Here is a 23459-nt window from a genome sequence, read left to right as displayed (position 1 = left end):
ATCTTCTAGACCACCACCTTAAATTTGCAGATGAGAAAGCTGGAACTCAGAAAGGCTGAGAGGTTCAAGGTCTCACAACTGTTTATGCTCAACTGGGAGATGAATTTGTTTCTCTGGCCTGTCATGCCAACATTCTTTCCATTCAGTTATGCTGCCTCCTGCCTCCTAAAAGGATTCTAGCAGGACACTCTGATGAAAAGGACCTTCTCTTTTTACATCTGCTGCTTAAAGTTTATTTTATCATCACACAATTTTATGAGTTAAGCTATGTACATAAACAAATACTATTACTTATTACTTGTTTACTATCGCCCTCCTTTTGGACATCAGAAAACCGAGGGTCTGAGTTGCAGTAATTCCCACAGAATCTCAAAAATGCACCCAGACTGCTCTCGCTCGCAGGACAAACGCACAGCACAAGCTTCCGATGAGGAATGTGGCTGTCGCAAGAACAGGACGCCACGATTCAATCCCTTCCCACGGCTGGCCCTGGCTGCCCACTCACATCAAGCAAGGGCACAGCATCCCTTCCGACAGCCTGACCCCTACCCCCAGATAAATCGACATGTGGATTGCAAAGGCATTCATAGGCGATGGTGCTAAGACTGCTTGACGCTGACACCACACTTTGATCATTCAGTCAAATCAAAAAGCATTTATTAAGCATCTGTGTGAGGCTCCCTGCTGGGACTTCTCTTTGTATCCCTAGCATTCACATTTCCCTGCTTTTCTTCTGTGTCTCTTCACCCCTGCCCAAGAAAACTCCCCTATCCACAGGAATCTCACTGCTGGTGTTATCATGTCTTACCTAGAGTGGGATCCCATTTTGGTTTCTCCCAAGATGCTATTCAGTGTCCAGAATGGAACTTAGGGAATGGACCGCTCCTTTCTCCATTGTAGAGTCTACGCATCCATCTCTGCTTTCGGGAGATTCTGTGTGAGAAGCACCTTAGTTAGGAATCAGAGAAAATGACGATGAAATTTCAGTTTGTTTTCTTTTTTCAGAATGCAGAGTGAACATTTAGGAGGGTTTTTAGAAAAGCAGTTTACAGCCAGTAGTTGGAAGCGTTGAAGTGTTTTTGCAAGACCAATGTCTCAGATTATAGATTTATGATTTACTTGAAAATAAATCATTTATTTTAGGCTTGGATTTTAAAAAGAAAAAAAAATAAAAGCTTAGAATGATTTTCTTCAAGTTTTCTATGACATTCTTTACATCAGGAAGAAAGATGAGGGAAGGCAAGATGGAGGTTTTAGAGAGAACAGGGTTCCAACGTTATTTTTCCCTTGGTTCATTTATGAGACTACATTTTCCTAGCTGCATACACTATTTCCATTGTATGACTCACACAGACAATTTACTACATTTAAAATTGTGTTAAATTCTTTCTGAAAAGCTTGGGTCAAATACACATACTATGCATACAGTTGGAAATTCTTCCTCATAGATCCAGCTCACGGTATGGATGTTGTATTTGTGTCCTCGTTGTCATGGCAACTAGAAAAGGGTTAAGCCAGGGCCTCAGAAAACCCAGAGGGTGTGCAGTAAAATATCATAAGTGTGTATATACTTCCTAAAATATACTTCTCAAATATGGATTAAGAAATCTTAAAACCACTGTCTTAAAATTAATTTTTCATTCCTAGTATTCAGGTTATTGCCTAAAAAGGGTATTCTTAAAACAATCTCTTTCACCTCACTCCTTTTCTTTCTAAATTGTCATTTAATGACCATTTATCTCAAAAGACAGACTATGTAAATACATGAGAAGTGCTTTGGTTTTTAGATATGGATGAGAGACGTGCCAATGAGAATATGAATGAAGTTGTTTTCTGGCTGAAACTGTCTTTTTTAGATCTCTCTTTTAAATCCATTTATATGAGAGTAATAAAACATTTTTCTCCATTTATTTAGGAGCTTACTAAATAAACTTAGGCAACCCTTAACAATGCCAAGATGTTAAACATTCACCAGCTCTAAAATTCAGACTCTTCTTTGTGTTGGCTGATGGCCCTCAGGTCCCTGACTACCCCTTTTAATTTTCTCACACACTTTACCCTGTGAGATAAATTTTAAGAGTTTATCCCAAAATAACACTGGGTAGGAGTACAGAATGCAATTCTGTTTGCTTTTGTTTTTGTTTTTTGAGATGGAAGCTCGCCCTGTAACCTAGGCTAGAGTACAATGGCGCAATCTCAGCTCACTGCAACCTCTGCCTCCCGGGTTCAAATGATTCTCCTGCCTCAGCTTCCCAGGTAGCTGGGATTACAGGCACTGGTCACCATGCCCAGCTAATTTTTGTATTTTTAGTAGAGATGGGGTTTCACCATTGTGGCCAGTTTGGTCTTGAACTCCTGACCTCGTGATCCGTCTGCCTTGGCCTCCCAAAGTGCTGGGATTACAGGCGTGAGTCACTGCGCCTGGCAGAGAATGCAATTTTTATAAGGCCCAGAGCCATTGCAGCGTTAGATGAAACACCATATTTTATATCTATACATCTTTCCTAGTTACATTTCCATGTGCAAAAGGAGGATGGGTAAAAAAACCTTCACTATAACGGTTCCCTGTCCCACTGCCCATTTCATAAGGATATCAGAGAGAGTATTAACACATCCCCTGGTCTATAATGCCTGGTTTAACTTTTCACCTTTGACACAGTACCAAAGTTTTCCACACCCTGTATTTATTTCAAGATATTTCTATGCAGGAAATATATTTTATAATGAAATAATAAATGATAAATCATAAATGGCTTTATGATTTTATAATAAACATAAATTTATGGGAATATACTTAAATGTTCACTTCCAACCTTTGATACCATCTCATATTTAATATCTAAGAATCAAAAAAATATTTCAGGGTCAATATCCTGGCCCTTCTTCTGCCATCTGGTGGAGAAATAGAGAAGCAGTGAAACTGAAGAAACCAGGAGTTTCTTCAGTCCTTAAATGCATCAGTCAGCAAATGCTTGTGGGATATTATTACTATTTATTATTATTATTCATCAAACAGTACTCATCAAGACACTTCGCATGATTAAACATCATGCTCTGCAAAGTAACCACATTCAGTCTCGGTCCCCAGAAGAACTATGAAATATTACATGATTGAAAACTCCCGGATATTTAGTTATTTTCAAGCAACCAGTTCAACATACAGTGTAAGGAAAAGACTCCTTAAGACTATGAGGTTAGCATTTAGCTCATTTTAGTAGTAATTTGCTTTATAATGATATTCTGACCCCAAGATGCTCACGCTTTTCTAAGCACTTCTAAAGAGAAAGAGAGAAGGGAAGGAGAAAGAGATGGATGCAACTCTCTAATGCCTTACAAATCCCCAAAATGACATTTTAGGCTCATTTTTAAAACCATTTAAGTGTGTCTGAAAGACTCTTTATGAGCAAAAATAACATGTCCATGAGGTATCTGCATTTTCATCAAATTTATTATAGTTTACAGGGTGTGGAGAGCAGAGATGTAATAACAAACATCCTAACTGTCACAGACTTGAGGAAAGTGACAGCCTCCTCAAATTAACTGGAACAAAATGATGTTCCAAGCCTGCTGAATTACCCCATACATAGCCGCATCTGAATTCCCATCTTCTTGCCAAATTCCACAGAAAAGAGGCAGCCAGAAATCATGGAGGAAATACATTGATTGCCATTAAATATCCTGCACATTTCCTGGAAATGTGGTTCTTTATGCTGATGGATTCTGGTTGAAGGCACTCAGGACCAAAGGGCCATGCTGTTTTGTATTGACATGGGCTATTGGCTTGGTCCATTGCCACATGCTCTTTGATTTTAAAAGGGCATTGAAATCTAGGGGAGGCCCTTCACAGTGTTCCATGACATAAATAGAGAAAAAAAGCAGTGTTCATGTAACCAATGCTCTCTTAACTCGATGAGGCTCTCAAAGGGGCTATGGAGCAGAGTGAACTCCCACCCCTACTTCCTGCTTCCTCCACTCAGCACCCTCTTGGCCCAAATAACCCTTTGGCTTAAAGAGGGGAGGAAGGTTCTATCTTGAACATTACCCATTATAAATAATCAATGTGCATATTTTGGATAAGCACTGGGTATGTGATGCTTTTCTAAACAAAATGAGAATTTATGTAGCCCCAAAATAGACTACATAAATTACATCCTTTAAAAATACGTCCTCTAGGGTTTTTGTTTTCTTTCTTTTTTTTTTTTTCTGTAGCTGCTTCTTTATTTCAACTTCCCCACACACATCTTTGACTGCTGTGGCAATGTGAAAGAAAGGTCAATGCAATTTCACAATTGATTCCTACAAATTCTTTCCCTACCAGAGTGTCCACGAGGGAGATCAAGTAACGTCTGCCCATAAGTGGTGGGTTTGGAACCCATGGAAGAGTAACTGGTGATCACCTGGAGCCAGTATGGGTTTCTTAATATTAGGTTATGTCAGTCCAAACTCATTTCTTTCATTGAGATTGGTACTGTAGTATAAATGCAATGTATCTAGATGACAGCAAAATTTCCGGAAAGGTGAAGGAGAAAAAAATGAACTGAATCCAAATGTGCTGGATTTGGGATAGATAGATAGATAAACAACAAAAGAGGGATGTTTCCAGTAGAAAGCTAAACCATTCTGTTCTTTTTTCACATTTTAATTAATAACTTGAAAGAAATATAACAGGCACGCCTTTAGAAATTTGTCCAATAAACATTCAACTGAAGATGCTCTTGATGACAGAGCACAGGCTGGGATTCGAGGGTAGCAGTACAGGCAATGCAGAAAGCCTGACCTTTGGGAGGCTGCAGGCTCTTTAATTATGCTGATGCTAGAAAGCAGGAAGAACTAAAGATTGGATAACAGAATCACAAGCAAAAGCCGTGCAAACATTTTTTAGGCTAAATTTCGCAGAGATGTATGTGGTATTCTAAATTCAAGATTAAAAAAAAAAAGAATCCAGCAACAGAAGAAGAATCCTCTTCCAGGATAGGAAGCTATGGCATTAGTAACTGCTTCATGAAAAAAAAATTAATGGTTTGAGATGACCGATATAGGGTGCAATGTGACGTAGCTCCCCAAAAGAGCAGTGCAATCTTGGACTGCGTAATATAGACATATGAAACCAGAACAAATTGGCAACCACCCCTTTATACTTTGTGATGTTTCTAGTGATCTCAGAGTGTTATATTCTCCAGTGGACCCTGTACATTAGCTGGGTCACAGACAAACTAATGCCTTCCCAAAATATCTACTGAGATGATGATGGGCTAGACACTAGAAGCTATTCTCCAGCAAATGTTTATTGAGTGCCTACTTTGCTTCAGTCACTAATTTTGGTGCTGGGGATAAATGATGGCTACAACAGACAAGGTTCCTGTTCACATGAGGATGATTATTTAATGGCTAAACAAAAGACAAATACATAGTTGATAAGATAACTTTATATAATGATAAAGGCTACTTTAAAAATCACCAAAAGCCATGTCACGTGAAGCACATTGAAAAGTACTAGAGATCTGATGTTTAGACTGGAAGGGGAAAGATGAAAGGAACACACAAATATCTTATTAAAATATAAGAAGATTATTTTACATAGGAGACAGTCTAAATATATTGCGTAAGGGCCTGAAGAATAGAACCATGGCCAGTGAGAGACACAATTGAGTCAACATACAATAAAACTGCCTATAAATCTAGTTATCCCAAAGGAAATCAAGGCTACTCCACAAGAAGATACATTCTCCAATCTACTTACCAAACCAGAAACTGCACAACCCTTTTGATCAGGAGTTGTAGGTCCACAGCTGGAAGGTTCAACCTCTGTGTCCCTCCAGTACTTCACAGGTGCCACTAGTAGCTCTTCTCTCTCAGCCCATGGAAATACCACGTCTGTCTCCCCAGCTAGACCGTGAACCTCACGAGAATGCAGGCTGTGAATACATATTGTGACTTTCCTCCTAGCACAGCACATGACACCAACAGGCACTTAATAAATGTTCAACAGAAGGAATTAAAGTATCAAATGAGTAGCATGATTGGAAGACTTTTAAGATGCTTACCATCATGTGGTTCTATAAGTTGCACGTATTTCAGGGAGTGGGTTATAGAAAATCTTAATTATTTACTCAAAAATTTCAACTAGACATCCCTCAAATATCTAAAACCCAATAAATTAAAACATGTACCTCTTTCCCAAAATAATTGTTTCTCTTCTTATATTCAATGTCTTATAAGGTGGCATTGTTATTCATTGAAACAAAGGATCTGGGCATAATTCTGATTGATTTTTTTCCTCTTCCACTCCATAGTCTCTCTCTCTCCAATTCCTGGGTGGTTTCCTTAACTTTGACTAAACCATCCTTTCCATCCCCTACAACCTTGGCTTGAGCTGTCATCATTTTTACCTGTTTTCATAATCAGGAATCATTCAGCCCCAAGTGACTAAAAACTAACTCAAGCTTACTCAAGCAAAAATAAACTTATTGGTGTATATAACCCTAAAGTCCATTGGTAAACTGGTTTCAGACACAGAGGGATGTAGACTCTAGACGTTAGAGGCTCAAACAATATTAATACAGCTCTGTTTCCCCTTCTTGTTCATTTTCCTGCAAGTATTGGCTTAATGATCAGGTTTTCTCTGTGTAACAAGAAAGATGGCCTCTGGAAGCTGCAAGGCTACATCCTTTTATAAAGAAGAAGAAGAAAAAGAAAGAAGAAGAAGGAGGAGAAGGAGTAGGAGGAGGAGAAATAATTCTATGTCTAGGCGTGCATATGTGAATTTTCAGTAGAGAAGCTTGATAAAAACTGCTTGGATTATGTGCCCACCTGAACCAGGGACGGGTACTGTAATGGGTTGAGTTTGGGTCATTTGTCCACCCTTGTGTGAGTGGGCCAGGCAATGACAGACAGGTGATTCTCTTCCAAAGAAACAGATGTTAGACAAAAAAACAATAGCCGTTCTGTACAGTCACGCTCTCCCACTAACTCCCTAATTATTCCGTGTCTCCTACTTCCTCAGTATATGCTCTTCGTTGCCCCCCCACCAAAAAAAGTGATCTTCCTAAACGGCAATTCTAATTCTCTGTCTTCCCTCCTGAAAATGCTTAAGTAGCTCCTACTGGCCTGTAAAGTAAAGTCAAACTTCATTAGCTTCTCACTCCTGCCTACTTCTGATGTATTTCTCCCTAGACTACTATCCTGGCCAAAGCTCCAGCCATTCTCAACTGCTTGCAATTTATCAAGCATACGAGATTATTTTGTGCCTTCAGTCTTTACTCACAGTGTCCCTCTTCCCTTCCTCCCATTAATTCCACAATCCCATTAATTTCTTACCAAGAGGTTGCCTAGTAAGCAACGCCCCCCACCCCCACCCCCCACCCCCGAAAAAGCCTTTCCAGCTCTCCCTCAGGTAGGATTTATCCACCTGTGCCCTGTACACACCTCTGTCTCTTTAGCTCACGCATTCGTTTACATGCCTGTCCCCATCTAATAACCTGTCAGCTCCTGGAGGACAGCAATCAAGCTTCATTCATCCTTGTGTTTCTGGTAATTACCTACAGACAATAGGCACCTAATAAACCCTTTTGAGAGAGAATGAAAGAGAGGAAGGGAGAAAAAAAATAAAAGGAGCGAAGGACAGGAAGAGATTCCCCAGGGCTTGTCTTTTCTTCCCAGATAATAAATACATTTTGAAAATAATATACTGGGCAAAACCTCTTGCCTTTGTTATCTAAATCAAGCCATGAGTAATAGTGAGAATTTCAGGTCCAGTCACTGTGAAAAGTAGATGCAGGGAACATGGGAAGAGGGGACAAAAAGGTGACCTTTTATGGCATGGGTCAAGGTAGAGCCCCTGCATCTCCCACCCGTGTGGAGCAGGAGCCGGTCACAGACTGATGACGCGCCATCTGCAGCAACATGCCATGGCCTCCCTGCTTCTGGCTTGCTTCTGACTGGGAAGTCATGTGGAGAAATGAAAATGAATGGAGACATGAAAAAGGCGACGTGATTTTCTGCTGAAAGCATTTCCAGTCATAGGTCTGAGTGCATTTTAATTATACCTGGACACAGGGGCCCCCACTCAGATGAACTGCAGTCCCAAGTGGACTGTCCCTGTGACTGTAAAGAGTTGTCTGAGCTTGTGCTTCTCTCCAGAGCCTGACATCACACTGATCATTAAGCAACTGCGCAGAGGAGCAGCTGGGTGTTTCCATGGCAACCTGCACTGGGTTGCCTGCACAGCTTGGTAACAAGAGCATTTTATCATGGGTCATTAAGGGCAAAAGGCTTGATTTACATTATTTCCTGTAAAATCCTATTATTTCAGGTGTTACATTCCATCTCCATCTATGCTGCTTTTCTAGAAAAAAATCATGTGGGTTATTAGGTGGAGAAACCACAAGAGGCTTCAGGTAAACCGAGCCATACAGTGATCTGTAGATGAGAAAAGTATTCTGCCAAAGGGATGTGTGGTCCAGAGGTATCTAGTGTTCTCCGAGGCCAGAGAATTCCTGCTGTGAAATGTGAAGTCATTCTTTTTATTGTCTGTTCCCTTTGCCTGAGTCATGCTTTTGACTGGCATTCATGAGGGTTCTTGGATTCTGTGTTCTGCTAAATAAGTTTCACCAAATCTGGCCTGACTGTTCCTTAGCCACATCAGCTGCTGTCTCAGGGGTCTTATATTCCAGAGTGACCAAAATGCAGCAAATAGTAGCTCCTATCAGCACTTAAGCACATAAAGTTCTAGAAGGCTGTGAGCCTCTCTCTCTCCTCTTATCTGTACTTGGGAGCAGGGAGATTGAGCGTTCAACTCTAGCCAGTGTCTTTCTGGTAGCCCAGGCCCCCGGCCAGCACTGCACGCTGACCTGGAGTGGATGGACAGTGATTGCCTTTGAAGTGTGGTAGCGTTAAGTCTATCTGGGGAAGGCACTCTGGAAGGTCATTGTCTCACAGCTCCATCTGCTATCTATGATTAAGGATATTGATTCTACAGAGGCCATACCACAAATGCCATAGAATGTGCTCAAGCTTCCAAACCTGTGTAACCTGACGATAGTTAACTTAGGCCTTTCTGAATACTTACAAGTACTTTATGACTGAGATGATGCTGGGGGTCTTGCCCGCCAGGATGAGAACTGAGAACTAGAGACAAGCAGCAGTGGGGTATCATTCTTAAGTTTTTTGAGCTCATTTAGTACTGTTAGGAATATGTGAGAAGCTTCCCTGTTGAGAAAAAGCATTTGCCTAAGTGAGTGGAACAATGGGCATGTCATTGAATTAGTTCATGGTTTCACTGGCATTTCACACCATCCTCCAAGGATGCAGTGATCGACTTCAGATGACCCAAAGCAGAGCAGTGACCAGCAAGTGGGTGATTGTGCATCCTCTACTTATAAAGATGATGCTACTGAATTGCAGGCTATTTTTAAACAAAAGACTCCCTCCTCTTAATATTCACCAGAACTGTTATTTACTGTTATCTACTAGAAAAAGTAGATTTTTGTGTTAAATTGCAATCTTTGAACTATAGAATTAAAGCATCCCTAATATGAACAGTGCAATCTCTTCCATTTGGGTTGAGTGACCCAAGGCAGAAAGCAGGAGAATTAAGACAATGTGGAGAATGTTCTCGGGTATATCTGCTGGTGAGAGAGAAGGACCAGAGAGGTGAGAACAGTTCAGATTTCCTGCTGAGCAGCATGAGGCACCAACACATAGGACATCCAGTGTACCTTTCAAGTCCAGAAGATATGACTTGAGGGTCACGACAAAGAGATTATTTTACAACTTGCTTTTCTTGCCCCACCAAAGGGTTTAGGCTAGATTAGATTTGGAAAATGAAGCTATAGTCATTGTATGTTTAAATATTGCGAACAGAACATATACAGAGCAGATTTAAGGAATGAAAACATATTAGACATAATAATGACAAAAAAAGAGAGACAAAATTTTAAATAAAACCCAATTCAATAAAATGGAAAGGTCCTAAAATTGTAATAGTGTTAGTTACTTCTGAATGTGCCCTTCCCTTGTGTATTCCTGGCTTCTAAATACAAAAAATTAACAATGATCTGTATTACCAAAAATAACAGTGAATTAATATTATAATGACTTGAGCAAGATGAACTAATTTAAGGAATGAATCAGTTATATCTTAAACCGTTAAAAATTAAAATAACCTTGTTCTGAATGAAAGGTCCGACCTGCTTGTGAACATGTCTCAGAGAAGATTCCTCTTTCATATCATTTATCTTCTTACTAGTTGTGAAGAAAATCATTACAACTTTCCAGGCCTGTCTCTCCTCAGTTCCTGAAGAAATCGTTACCTTGTCATTTAGCATTGGGCCTACGAAAAACCAAAAAGTGTTGTTGAAAATGAAAGGTTTAGTTATTTCAATACTTTGGCATAGGCAAAACAGTTACTTGAAATATTTTTCTTTTCTTTCTTTAAAAAAGAAGAGTAATATCTATTTATGAGAGGAAATTTAAACTAATACTGACTCCTGGCTTGACACTTCTTTTCGCACTGCTTAACTTCAACACTCCTGATTCCATACCTCTTGCTAACACTGGTGACCACATAGTGTATTAACACAGTGACATTACGCTTCCTCAGTGTGAGACCTTTTATTGTTTGATTGGATGAAATGGTCAAAGATGTCAAAACAGTCCCCTTATAAGATACCTTTACAGGCTAATTGGGAGTCAGCAATGGTCAGGCCTGGAGACCATTTAAGTCACAGCAATCTCCAGGGCTGATTAACAAAGAGATCTATAGTTAAAATTTCATAGACTAGCAAAGCAGAATAATAGCTTTTCACTGTCTGTGTCTGAGTCTCAGGAGTTTTAAAATCATTAGAGTTGTAACAGAAAACTGGCTATGGGGAGATTCTTAATGAATGATCTCAACTTGACCATAGTACAGCTCTCCAGAGACGAAGATTTTATGACTGCATGCTGGCTTGGCCCAGATTTCCTACGTGTGTGAATGCCACCTAATGATTTTCTGCACCATCTTGGTAGGATAGTAGGAGGCCGGCACACTGGCTATGGAGTGCAGATGGAGCTACGAAGCCATTGTAGTGGGTACGGTATCTATGTTGGCAATGCATTAAGCCACACTCTTTTTAATTTCATTTTTAAGGATTTTAGGTACACAGCACAGGTTGATCATACTCATTAGTCAAAGTCATGCTATTAGCATCAATCTGAGGAAAGTCCTTGATTTGTTTTAGTACTTTTCTATTCATTTTCCATTTCTCATCCTATCCCTTTCCCTATTCTACTGGGAAAGTATGTAAAAGTATGTCCTGTCCTTCCAAGTCCACCATATGTAAATGTGTACATTATGATCCAGCAATTTTGCCCCTGGAAGCAGACCCCAGAGAAAAGCTAGTACAGATTCACAAGGAACTGTGCACGTGTTTCTTTTTCACAGAGTTGTTTGGGGAACAGTAAAAAGTTGGAAGCCACATGTGTCCATCATCAAGTGAAGAGATGCATAAATTATGGCTTATACACATGGAAGAATACTATGTAACATTTGGAGGTAAGGAATTAAATTCTCATATAGTAGCATGAAAAATGCATGAAACAGAATGAGATCTAGAACACAATGTCATTTATGTAAAATTTTCAAGCCATACACATAAAACAAGGCTAAGCGTTTCTGAAGATACGTGATTATTTCTTGTTTTTCAAGGAAAAAATGGATGTAGTTTATTAAGAATGAAGAGAATAAGGACAAAGAAAAAGAATAAATATAAGAGAAGGGGAAATGGAGTGGCCAATGGATACAATTCATTAATTACATACCAACACAACACAAAGTATGTTACACTCATTCTCTTATTTCAAACATATTAACAACCTATGAGGTAGATACTATTATTTTCCCTACTGATAGTTGAGGCAAAGGAGACTTGGAAAAGCTAAATATCTATCCAAAGTTTCACTGCTAGAAAGTGGCAAAGCCAATTCACACATGTAGGAAATCTGGGCCAGCCACCATGCAGTCATAAAATCTTCGTCTCTGGAGAGCTGTACTATGGTAAAGTTGAGATCATTCATTAGGAATCTCCCCATAGCCAGTTTTCTGTTACAACTCTATTTCAGCTACCAACTAACTGTTAATGGTTTTTGTTTCCAAGTGTCTAGATTCCAGGAAGTATTAAAAGTAGAAGACACAAATATAACCAACATTAATATGTTCAGCTTCCTAGAAACACATACATTTGTGTCTGATCTATACCTTACTGTTTCATTAATTTGGTTAGCGTGAGTTGATATCTAAGAAACAAAGAAGGCTAAATGCACTTCAAAATTGAATTTCTGGATGTGGAAAACTGAGAAATTTCACAATGTGGTGACTCATCTCCTTTACTGACTCTGAAAACCTAACTTGACCCTATGTTTTATTTCTCTTTAAACTCTGTAGATTTTTCTCAGTAGATTATTAAGCTTCTGAGAGTATGTGTTGTGTTCCTTATTAATATAAAATATAATATAGTTGAACTTTAAAATACGAAAGAAAAATGTTAATTAACTATAATAAGCCATTAAACTTTCTTCCTAGAAGTTTTATGGGATGTGTCTAGGTTGCTAGAGATTAAATTTAATAGCGATAAAATCTCTTGGCTATAAATCTAAGTAAATATAATTTTTTTCAAAAAAGAGTCCATAAAGCCAGGCCACACACCTATCATTGAGTTGAGGCTCTTCTTGCTCTGTAATTGCTTCGCGGAAATGTCTTGTGAGAGCTCTGGCAAAGATGGCGCAGAGTCTGCTTCTGATCAATGAAAGAAACCAAGACCAACGTGAGTGGATCATTCCATTGGCATCACTAAGTAATATAAATGCTTGAGATTTTCGCTATTCTCATAAACATTTTCAGTATGTAATCCAGAAAGAGAAGTAAAAAATTCAATAAGGAAGCCATGACAAAAAGTATTGTCTGTTGATAATCTCATATGAATCCTCAAAAGCTAGAAGAAAAAATTGGGGGTAGAGTGGGAGGGGAAACGAAATTTGTCTTAGATGAACTTTGATATTCATGATTCCAGAAATAGAAAAGGAATCGAATAGTAATAGCGGAAGGCAAATGTAATACTTTCTATCTCTCAGATATTTACTAGCACCGATTACAAAAATATTTTTATTTCCACTAAGAAAAACCTAATTAAAGGATTCTACATGGATTCTATTTCTTTCTGGAAAGCAACGGTTCTTTGTGGTTTGGGGGTTAGAAACCTCTTTTAAAATTTCATGAAAGTTAAAGACAATCTTTTTGCAAAATGCACACTCATGTGTCATTTTGCATAAAATTGCAGGGTTCATAAATCTAAAACGCAAGGACCTAGACTAAAAAGATCAAACATATAGACTATACAGCAACGCAATCTACATTTCCCTCACCAGATCTTTTAAATTTTTTAAAGTTTTCTAAGAAACACCTTGACATTTACCATTTTTGCAGGTGTTCACAGATTATACAGAAAGAAAATCAATCATACTAATTTGAGCAAAGCCTAATTCTGACATAATTAGATTTTGTTTATTTAACTGGAGCTGCCATTGAATTCCGCAAATTGCAGACATCATAATGACACTTCCAGGAACAAGTACCGAAGGACACAAAAAAATATCTGGTTACCAAGGAGAAGTCTAGTGATGCCTTGTACTTGTGGAAGGGGGGCAATACTAATCAGTGGCTATATAAAACTAATAGCAGACAACTAAGAGTTCATCAATGTTTCTAACTTTTTGAAAAAGTAAATCTATTAGTGTATTCCAGTGGGGTGTAGTTGACACTCAATTAAAATATTCTTGTCTAACCCCCATGACAGGTACATTATTAAAGTTTAATGCAATCATATTTTGGCAGCAAATAGAAATGTTATTTCCCAGGTGCACTGAATCAAATTGAAAACATTTGTTAAGTGATGAGATCAATTCTTTTTCTTGGGATAGTGTAACGAGAAGCATTTATCCATTCGGAAAGGCTTTAGGTTCCAAAGTTATATGTGCTACTTAATGTTCATCTCCATTCCTCACTGTCTTCAAAATAGGGTGCAACAGAGATCTAAGATATCGTTAGAATCTGTTCATCTAGCTGAGCCATGCCTAATGAAGGATGCCATTTTCTACTTTCAGTTTTTTGAAGTTGTTTCTGTGTGGATGATATTATTTAAAGCAACATGACAAATACAAACTAGATAATGAGAAGGCAGGAGGTATTATGAAGATCCCTGAAACAGGAAGCAGAAAGATTGGGTTTGATGCCTGGCTCTGTCACTGAATAACTGTGTCAACCTGCATAATCTCTGTGGGCTTTAATTTCCTCATATATAAAGTGAAGATAGAATGCTTATCTGTTAGGGATTTTTCCTAGTTGTCACACCAGCCATTATAGGGAAGTATGTTTTTCTCAACATTCCAAATGTACTTTACATTTACTTTTAAATTCTTTGTAGTATCAATGTATACAGTTTAAAAATGTGAATATTACCACAAGACCCGAAACAACAGCAATTTTTAAAAACCAGCAGTTTCCTTTCCAATTCCTGCTTTCCAGGGACAATGACTTTCAATCAATTCTTTTGTTTATTTTGTCTTTTATCTCCATTTTTAATTATTTTTTTTAAGATGAAGTTTTGCTCTTGTTACCCAAGCTGGAGTGCAGTGGCACAAGCTCGGCTCACTGCAACCTCCGCCTCCCGGGTTCAAGAGATTCTCCTGCCTCAGCCTCCCGGGTAGCTTGGATTACAGGTGCATTCCACCACACCCGGCTAATTTTTGCGTTTTTACTAGAGGCAGTGTTTCACCATCTTGCCAGGCTGGTCTCGAACTCCTGACCTTGTGATTCACCCACCTCGGCCTCCCAAAGTGCTGTGATTACAGGTGTGAGCTACCATGCCCAGCCTATCTCCATTTTTATAATATGCTTATAATTTCTGGTTGTTTCCTTATATTCAGATATGGTATATTAAATTTGTAAATTGGATGATGTGAAATTGCTTCCTCTACACCACCCTCAATACATACACACTTTCCTCTCACCCATCCTCACCAAAAAAGTTATCACAATTTGTGTTTAAATAAGTATTCAGGGCTTACATTATTATGGCAATAAAAATGTTTAGAGCCGAGCCATGTAATCTACTATGATGCCATTTCTTTCGTAGAGAACTTTTTCTCATGTTATTTGTGTTTGTATATATGCCTTTTCTAGTTTCCTTTTCATTAATTCCTCTTCCAAATCTCCCCCTGAACTACAAATACCCTGTCAACATGATGAAATGCATCAGGTTCAATTTCTTTCTCCTATAACCTTCTTGAAGTCCTTTGTCTTGCTGCTGTAATCATTACTCTTTCTTCCTTCCTTTCTTCCTCCCTTCCTCTCTTCCTCCCTCCCTCCTTTCTTTCTTTCTCTCTCTCTCTCTTCCTTCCTTCCTTTCTTCCTCTTTCTTTCCTTCTTTACTTTCTTTCCCCTTCCTTCCTTCCTTCCTTCTCTCTCTTTTTCTTTCTCTCTCTTTCCCTTCCTTCCTTCCTTCCTTCCTTCCTTCCTTCCTTTCTTTCTTTCTTTCTTTCCTTCTTTCCTTCCTTCCTTCCTTCCTTCCTTCCTTCCTTCCTTCCTTCCTTCCTTCCTTCCTTCCTTCCTTCCTTCCTTCTTTCTTCTTTCCTTCTTTCTCTTTCTTTCTGACAGAGTCTTGTTCTATCACCCAGGCTGCAGTGCAGTGGCGTGGTTATGGTTCACTACAGGTGAACCTTCTGGGCTCAAGCAATCCTCCCACCATAGCCTCTTGAGTTGCTGGGACTACAGTTGAATGCCACCATGCCTGGCTACTTTTTGCAGAACCAGGGTTTCGCCATGTCACCTGGGCTGGAATCATTACTGTTTCTATGGACTCCTAAGGATGTATCCTCCCCAATAACCTGGTGATTTCATTTTTCTCCTGCGATTAGAGCCCCTATTTCCTAAATTTCTTTCTTGTTTGTTTTTTCTTAATTTAGATAGAGTACGTTATCTCGTTGCTTCCTAAGAAATTATGTGTGAAAGGTAAATTTTTGAGATTTGAAAGTGCCTCATTCTTAATTGACAGTTGAGTTGTGTATAAAAATAAAGATCAGAAATTATTTTCTTGGATAAATAATATGAAGTGAGGTATGTTTTTCTCTGTTCAAAGACATTGTTCTATTGTCTGCAAGCTTTCAGTGTTATTCCTAAGAAGACTGATGCCATTCTAATTCCTAAACTATAGTGTGTGACCTATTTTTTCCTCTCTGGAAATGTGTTATGTTTTATTGTTCATGAATGTGATAAAATTTCAGGACCTTGCAGTTTTGTTGCCTTTTCATTTTGTTGTGCTGCTGTACACTTGAAAGGCCCTTTTATTGGAATTCTCATGCCCTTCACTTCAGGGAAAATTTCCTGCATTACTTACATGGTAATTTCCTCCCCTCTGTTTTCTAATCCCTTTTCTTTTTTTTTTTTTTTTTTTTTTTTTAATTTATTTATTATTATTAAACTTCAAGTTGTAGGGTACATGTGCACAACGTGCAGGTTTGCTACATATGTATACTTGTGCCATGTTGGTGTGCTGCACCCATCAACTCGTCATTTACATCAGGTATAACTCCCAATGCAATCCCTCCCCCCTCCCCCCTCCCCATGATAGGCCCCGGTGTGTGATGTTCCCCTTCCCGAGTCCAAGTGATCTCATTGTTCAGTTCCCACCTACGAGTGAGAACATGCGGTGTTTGGTTTTCTGTTCTTGTGATAGTTTGCTAAGAATGATGGTTTCCAGCTGCATCCATGTCCCTACAAAGGACACAAACTCATCCTTTTTTATGGCTGCATAGTATTCCATGGTGTATATGTGCCACATTTTCTTAATCCAATCTGTCACTGATGGACATTTGGGTTGATTCCAAGTCTTTGCTATTGTGAATAGTGCTGCAATAAACATACGTGTGCATGTGTCCTTATAGCAGCATAATTTATAATCCTTTGGGTATATACCCAGTAATGGGATGGCTGGGTCATATGGTACATCTAGTTCTAGATCCTTGAGGAATCGCCATACTGTTTTCCATAATGGTTGAACTAGTTTACAATCCCACCAACAGTGTAAAAGTGTTCCTATTTCTCCACATCCTCTCCAGCACCTGTTGTTTCCTGACTTTTTAATGATCGCCATTCTAACTGGTGTGAGATGGTATCTCATTGTGGTTTTGATTTGCATTTCTCTGATGGCCAGTGATGATGAGCATTTTTTCATGTGTCTGTTGGCTGTATGAATGTCTTCTTTTGAGAAATGGAAAAACTGGCTAGCCATAAGTAGAAAGCTGAAACTGGATCCTTTCCTTACTCCTTATACGAAAATTAATTCAAGATGGATTAGAGACTTAAATGTTAGACCTAATACCATAAAAATCCTAGAGGAAAACCTAGGTAGTACCATTCAGGACATAGGCATGGGCAAAGACTTCATGTCTAAAACACCAAAAGCAACGGCAGCAAAAGCCAAAATTGACAAATGGGATCTCATCAAACTAAAGAGCTTCTGCACAGCAAAAGAAACTACCATCAGAGTGAGCAGGCAACCTACAGAATGGGAGAAAATTTTTGCAATCTACTCATCTGACAAAGGGCTAATATCCAGAACCTACAAAGAACTCAAACAAATTTACAAGAAAAAAACAAACAACCCCATCCAAAAGTGGGCAAAGGATATGAACAGACATTTCTAATCCCTTTTCTAAGAACACTTCAAACAGTTTGGTTTTCCGTCTGATTCCACATTGACCCCTTAAGAAAAACTTGGTATCTTCAAATCCTAATTCTGGAAAGGATGGACACAGCAATGCTGACTTCATAGGGCTGCTCATACAAGCCAGGAAGCCACTGTCATCCACAACCCTGGGCCATAACTCAGGTCACAGGGATGCAGCTTTGCTCATTGCTTACACAGCCAACCAGAACAAAAATTCTCAAATTGCCCTCTTTTTCCTTCTTTCTCCCCACTCTCTTTCCTTCTTCATCCTTCTTCCTCTCTTGTCCTCATTTGTCTTCCTCACCTCTCTCCCTTATGACCACTTTGTTCTCTTCCTCTTTCACCCTCTTCCCTTTTCCCTTAAACTTCACCATCTGTCTCCATCCTCAAAGTCAGGGACACAAACCCCTGAGCATTGTGCCTAAACATTGTACAGTGCAAATTCCACTGAAAAGGTAGACATTTTTTTGACATGATACAATGCTATATTTCTTTTCTTGGGCTGCCATAACAAAAAAAGCAAAAATTTCGTATCTTAAAACAACACAAAGTTATTGCCTTGTGGTTCTGTAGGTCAGAAATTCAAATATGAATCTCACTGGACTAAAATTAAGATGTCACTAGGAGGCCAGGTGCACTGGCTCACAACTGTAACCCCAGCACTTTGGGAGGCCGAAGTGGGACGATCACTTGAGCCCAGAAGTTTGAGAACAGCTGTACAACATAGGGAGACCTCATCTCTACTAAAAAGAGAAAAGAAAAACAAAGATGTCAGCAGGACTGAGTTCCTTTCTGGAGGGTCTGGGGGAGAATGTTTCCTTGCTTTTTCTACCTTCCAGAAGCCATCCACATTCCTTGGTTCCTGGTCTCTCCCTCCATCTTCAATGTCAGGAGCAACAGGTCAACCCCTTCTTACAGTGCATCTCTGACAGGTCGATTTTTATAGTATATTTGCATTAGCTAAGTCATTAGAAAGTAGTCTTTATATGTTCCAAAGGCAAAAATCAAATAAATCAGTAAAAGGTTTCTAGTTAATTGCTAAGTTTTATTAAACACTTATTATTTGCCATTCATTTTGCATGTGTTATCTGATCGAAGCCTTTTAACAAGTCTATGTAATAGGTACTCTTATAAGCACTGACTTAGACATGATGAAATGTAGGGAAATTAACTTCTTTACTCATGGAGCCACAAGAGAGGCTCATTCACAAGTCTGTCTGGTTCTCAGATCCATGCTGGTAATTAATGTACTATGGTGCTTCCTGACAAACATTGTTCAAGGCATTAACATAACCTGCTAGGCAAGTTCAAATAATCCAAGCACCCATACAATTTAAAAATTGCCTTGAAATTTTTCATGCCCTCTGTCTGTTTAGCAATACCTGCCTCTTCCACCTCTTTGCAAATCTCTAGATTCAGAGATGGATGAGTTCTGTCAGCTCCTCTCCATATCCTGAGCTCTCCCATCCTCATGGGAAAAGGAAATACAGAAAAAGTAGAGTTTTCCAGATTGTTTCTAGTCTGGCTTACTTCTTTTTGGATGGAAACATTTGGCAAAGTGATCTTTTTAAGGCTATTATAACAATTATATGCAGCAAACTTTTTAGGGTTCATTTAAATAGAAGTGATTTTCATCAATTCAAGTTCCTGGTCTGCACTTCAGTTACTGTGGCTGTTTTGTTTTGAGCTGTAAATCTAGTCTGACTAATGCAGGATAATGAGCAAAGTCTCCCTGCTCTCTCTTCACTATAACTCAGCCATGTATCCTAGTACAAAATCTCGATTCTGACTTTAGATATATATTGAGCAGCTTGTCAGAAGCTCAGCTGGCATTGTGTATGAGGGTAGGAGGAGTTGCTACAATGTAGACGTAACAGTGGTTTTTTTCAAAAAATGTTTTCTTTCAAGTGACTTCAACCCCCTGATTCATTTTCAACTTGGAAAAAATATCAGGTACACAATGGACTCTTAGAGCTGGATTTTGGTAAGCACAATGTATAATTCAGTATCTTTTTTTGTGAAGCCAATTTTTATTTTTAAATTATTTATTTATTTATTTATTTATTTATTTATTTATTTATTTTGAGACGGAGTCTGGCTCTATTGCCCAGGGTGGAGTGCAATGACGCAGTCTCGGTTCATTCCAACCTCCACCTCCTGGGTTCAAGCAATTCTCCTGCCTCAGCCTCCTGAGTAGTTGGGACTAAGGGTGCCCGCCACTGTGCCTGGCTAATTTTTGTATTTTTAGTAGAGACTGGGTTTCACCATGTTGGCCAGGATGGTCTCAAACCCCTGACCTCAGGTGATCCGCCTGCCTCAGCCTCCTAAAGTGCTGGGATTACAGGTGTGAGCCACCATGCCCGTCCTGTAAAGGCAATTTTCAAAAAGCTATTTCTATCATTTTTTAAACTGATGTGTTCTTCTTTGACTGCCACACCAACTTTATGCCTTATTTTCAACATCTTCAGGGTATTTTTGTTTTTTTTAATTATTGCTTTAAAGTCTAATGAGTCCAGGCATGGTGGCTCACACCTGTAATCCCAGCACTTTGGGACGCCTAGCTAGGTAGGTGGATCACCTGAGGTCAGGAGTTCAAGACCAGCCTGGCTAACATGGCAAAACCCTGTCTCTACTAAAAATACAAAAATTAGCCAGGTGTGGTGGCAGTCGCCTGTAGTCCCAGCTACTTGGGAGGCTGAGGCAAGAGAATTGCTTGAACCTGTGAGGAGAGGTTGCAGTGAGCCGAGATCACACCACTGCACTCCAGCCTGGGTGACAAAGTAAGATTCTGTCTCGATAAATAAATAAATAAAAATAAAAATAAAGTCTAATGAATCATATAAAAGATACTCTAAAATATGTTCTACCCTTCAAAACTAGTTAAGTCTAGTACCTGTTTCATAACAAACAACGATCGCAGTGAATGTTCTGCTGTAATTTCCATGGTAAGAAACAGTTCTTCATAGTCATGTGGCTCCCAGGGTTCTTCTGAATTGGTTTGGAATCCAGGACAAATGGTAGCTTGTTACTTTTAGCAGTCACCACCAGGTGACCCTGTATGGTGTGTGTGGGCAGAGAGGCAGGGTCAGCAAGGTCCCTGAGTATACTGGGTTAAATAGTACCCTCCCCTCCTCACTCAATTTATGTCCACCTGGAACCTCAGATTTCTACCTTATTTAAAAATAGGGTCTTTGTAGATATAATCAGTTAGGTTAGGATGAGGTCATACTGGATTAGGATGGACCCTAAACCCAATGACTGGTGTTCTTATAAGAAGCAAAATAAGAGATGGCTGGGCGCGGTGGCTCATGCCTGTAATCCCAGGACTCTGGGAGGCCGAGGCGGACGGCTCATGAGGTCAGGAGTTCAAGACCAGCCTGACCAACATGGTTAAATCCCGTCTCTACTAAAAATACAAAAAAATTAGCCATGCCTAGTGGCACGTGCCTGTAATCCCAGCTATTCAGGAGGCTGAGGCAGGAGAATCACTTGAGCCTGGGAGGTGAAGGTTGCAGTGAGCTGAGATCGCGCTACTGCACTCAAGCCTGGGTGACAGAGCAAGACTCCGTCTCAAAAAAAAAAAAAAAAAAAAGAAGAAGAAAGATGGCTGTGTGATGACAGAGGCAGGGACTGGAGAGATGCAGCCACAATGCCAAGAGCCACCAGAATCTAGGAAGTGGCAAGGAAGGACTCTTCTCCCTCCTTCAGAGGTAGCATGGTCCTGGCAACACCATGAGTTTCAACTTCTTGCCTCTCAACCTATGAAAGCACAATATTTGTATTGTTTTATGCTGCGCAGTTTGGGGTAACTTGTTTCAGCAGCCCTAGGAAATGAACGAACTGAGGAATCCCTGAAGGATGTCACTAAAAGGGGGCAGGCACAGTCAAGACTGTCTTCTCACTCTGGACTCCTGGGCAGAGGACTCTCAGCAGCTACACTGTGGGCAGCGGGTGAGAGGAATGTCCTGGGGGGCCAGAGCACAGTGACCGGAGATGGGAGTATCTCATTTCAAGCAAAGTGCGGCTGCTGAGATGTGAGGAAAGTCCAAATTTGATGCAATCCTGGGAACACAGAGTTAGAGTTGCAAATTAAATAGACTCCAGGAGTAAACTGGGAGGGAAGAGCTTCCGTAACATGGTGATCTTCTCAGTATACCAGCATGCATAAATTTAGGGCCACTGAGCCCAGCCTGAAATTTCTGCAAATAGTTGAACCACAGTAAATGGAAAGATTTTCATTATGAATTATGGGAAAGTGTTCCTTGGGGAAATCCAAGCTTGGTACTCGAGCCAAGACTCCACTCTAGCTGAATTTGGTCATGTATGCTTATATAATAATGAAATTGATACACTCTTTCACTATTTGATGGTCAGAGCCAAATTATTTTTTAATGTTCGTGCTTAATATTTATTTACAAGCAGTCCTCCAGAAGGCATGGATTTCACTGAGGAGCTGACCTTTGTGAGGAGCTGTACTCCCACCACGATCGCATGACTCTGGCTGCGAGGCTGCTTTGAGTTCCTTTTCTAAAGGGTGTTAGTGTTGGCCGGTGAGAAATTATGAATGGTTACTCTCAGACACAGCTTGGATTGATCCAAGACCTCGTTAACAAAGATGCTCTACATGAGGACAGAAAAGGTAACTGTGGAAACTTTTCTTTAGTTCGGCAAAACTTTTCCCAAACGATTATCTCTTCACATAGACTTTTCTAGACCCAAACCCTCAAGGCTTTTAGAAAGTAATGATTTTCTAGTCTGGATTCAAACAAGACCTAAAGCCTCGAGTGCCTGCCAGGCCCAAGAACATGGTGCAGCTCAGTGTCAAACCTGCATGAGTCTCCTCCCTTCCTTCTCTTAAAACCAACGAAGCTGGCCCAAAACCTTATTTCTGAAATTTTTATGTTTCATTTTTCCCAGAGGAATAAGTTACATTCTGATCCTGTAATAATCAAATCACACACAAAAAAAAACCATTGAGGGCATTTGCTTTGGTGAACTGATGAGATGAATGGTTAATTGTCTGGAATTCAGCTTCCTGGAAAGGCAAAAGGAGGTATAGGAAGGCCAAAAATTAATATTAAAATTAAAAACCAAAGGAAAGAGGAAAGAGAAGAGAAGAAAAGGAAAGAGGAAAGAGAAGAGAAGAAAAGGAAAGTAAAAGAGAAAAAGAAAGAAACAAAGGAGAAAAAACTATAAAGTGGAAGAGGGAGAATGCGGAAACAATATTCCTTTGGGTTGTATATTTGTCTGCTAGGGCCACCACAACAAAATACCACAGACTGGGGGGCTTAAACATTACCAGTTCAGTTTTTTCACAGTTCTGGACATCCAAGATCAAGGTGCAGGCAAGATTGGTTTCTTCTGAGGTCTCCCTCCGTGGCTTACAGATGTCCGTCATCTTACTGTGTCCACACATGGCCTTTTCTCCGCATGTATACCTCCCTGGTGCCTCTTCCTCTTCTTATAAAGATGCCAGTCATATTGGATTAGGGTCCTGGTAAGAGGAGCAAAGGACCTGATGTGAGAGTTCAGCACTTGGTTCCAGCCTTGATTTCTCCCTTGGCCAGCCAATTCCCAACACCTAATCCAATATGACTCATTCCAATTGAATAACTTCTTTAGGGACCCTATCCCCAAATACAGTCATATACGGTACTTGGGGTTAGGACTTCAACATATGAATTTGAAGAACACAATTCA

General features: G+C 39.7%; 1 protein-coding gene across 8 annotated transcripts in view; it reads right to left on the bottom strand.

The window, feature by feature from the left end:
* LACC1 (laccase domain containing 1) overlaps positions 1–23459 on the bottom strand; it is a 262237-nt gene that overhangs the window by 93841 nt on the left and 144937 nt on the right. For 7 of the 8 annotated variants that reach the window (XR_012092075.1, XR_012092079.1, XR_012092073.1 and 4 more), the window contains 4 exons: positions 23059–23253; positions 12683–12772; positions 5741–10330; positions 809–933 (listed from right to left, as the gene is read on the bottom strand). The gene's annotated coding sequence lies outside the window, so the exon portion shown is untranslated. The remainder of the gene's footprint in view (positions 1–808; positions 934–5740; positions 10331–12682; positions 12773–23058; positions 23254–23459) is intronic. The other variant, XR_012092074.1, reaches the window with a different exon arrangement.

This window comes from Chlorocebus sabaeus, chromosome 3 (assembly GCF_047675955.1).
Source record: "Chlorocebus sabaeus isolate Y175 chromosome 3, mChlSab1.0.hap1, whole genome shotgun sequence".
NCBI classification, from domain to species: Eukaryota; Metazoa; Chordata; class Mammalia; order Primates; family Cercopithecidae; genus Chlorocebus; species Chlorocebus sabaeus.
The sequence above is the reverse complement of the archived record's forward strand: the minus strand, read 5'-3'. Positions and strand labels throughout refer to the sequence as shown.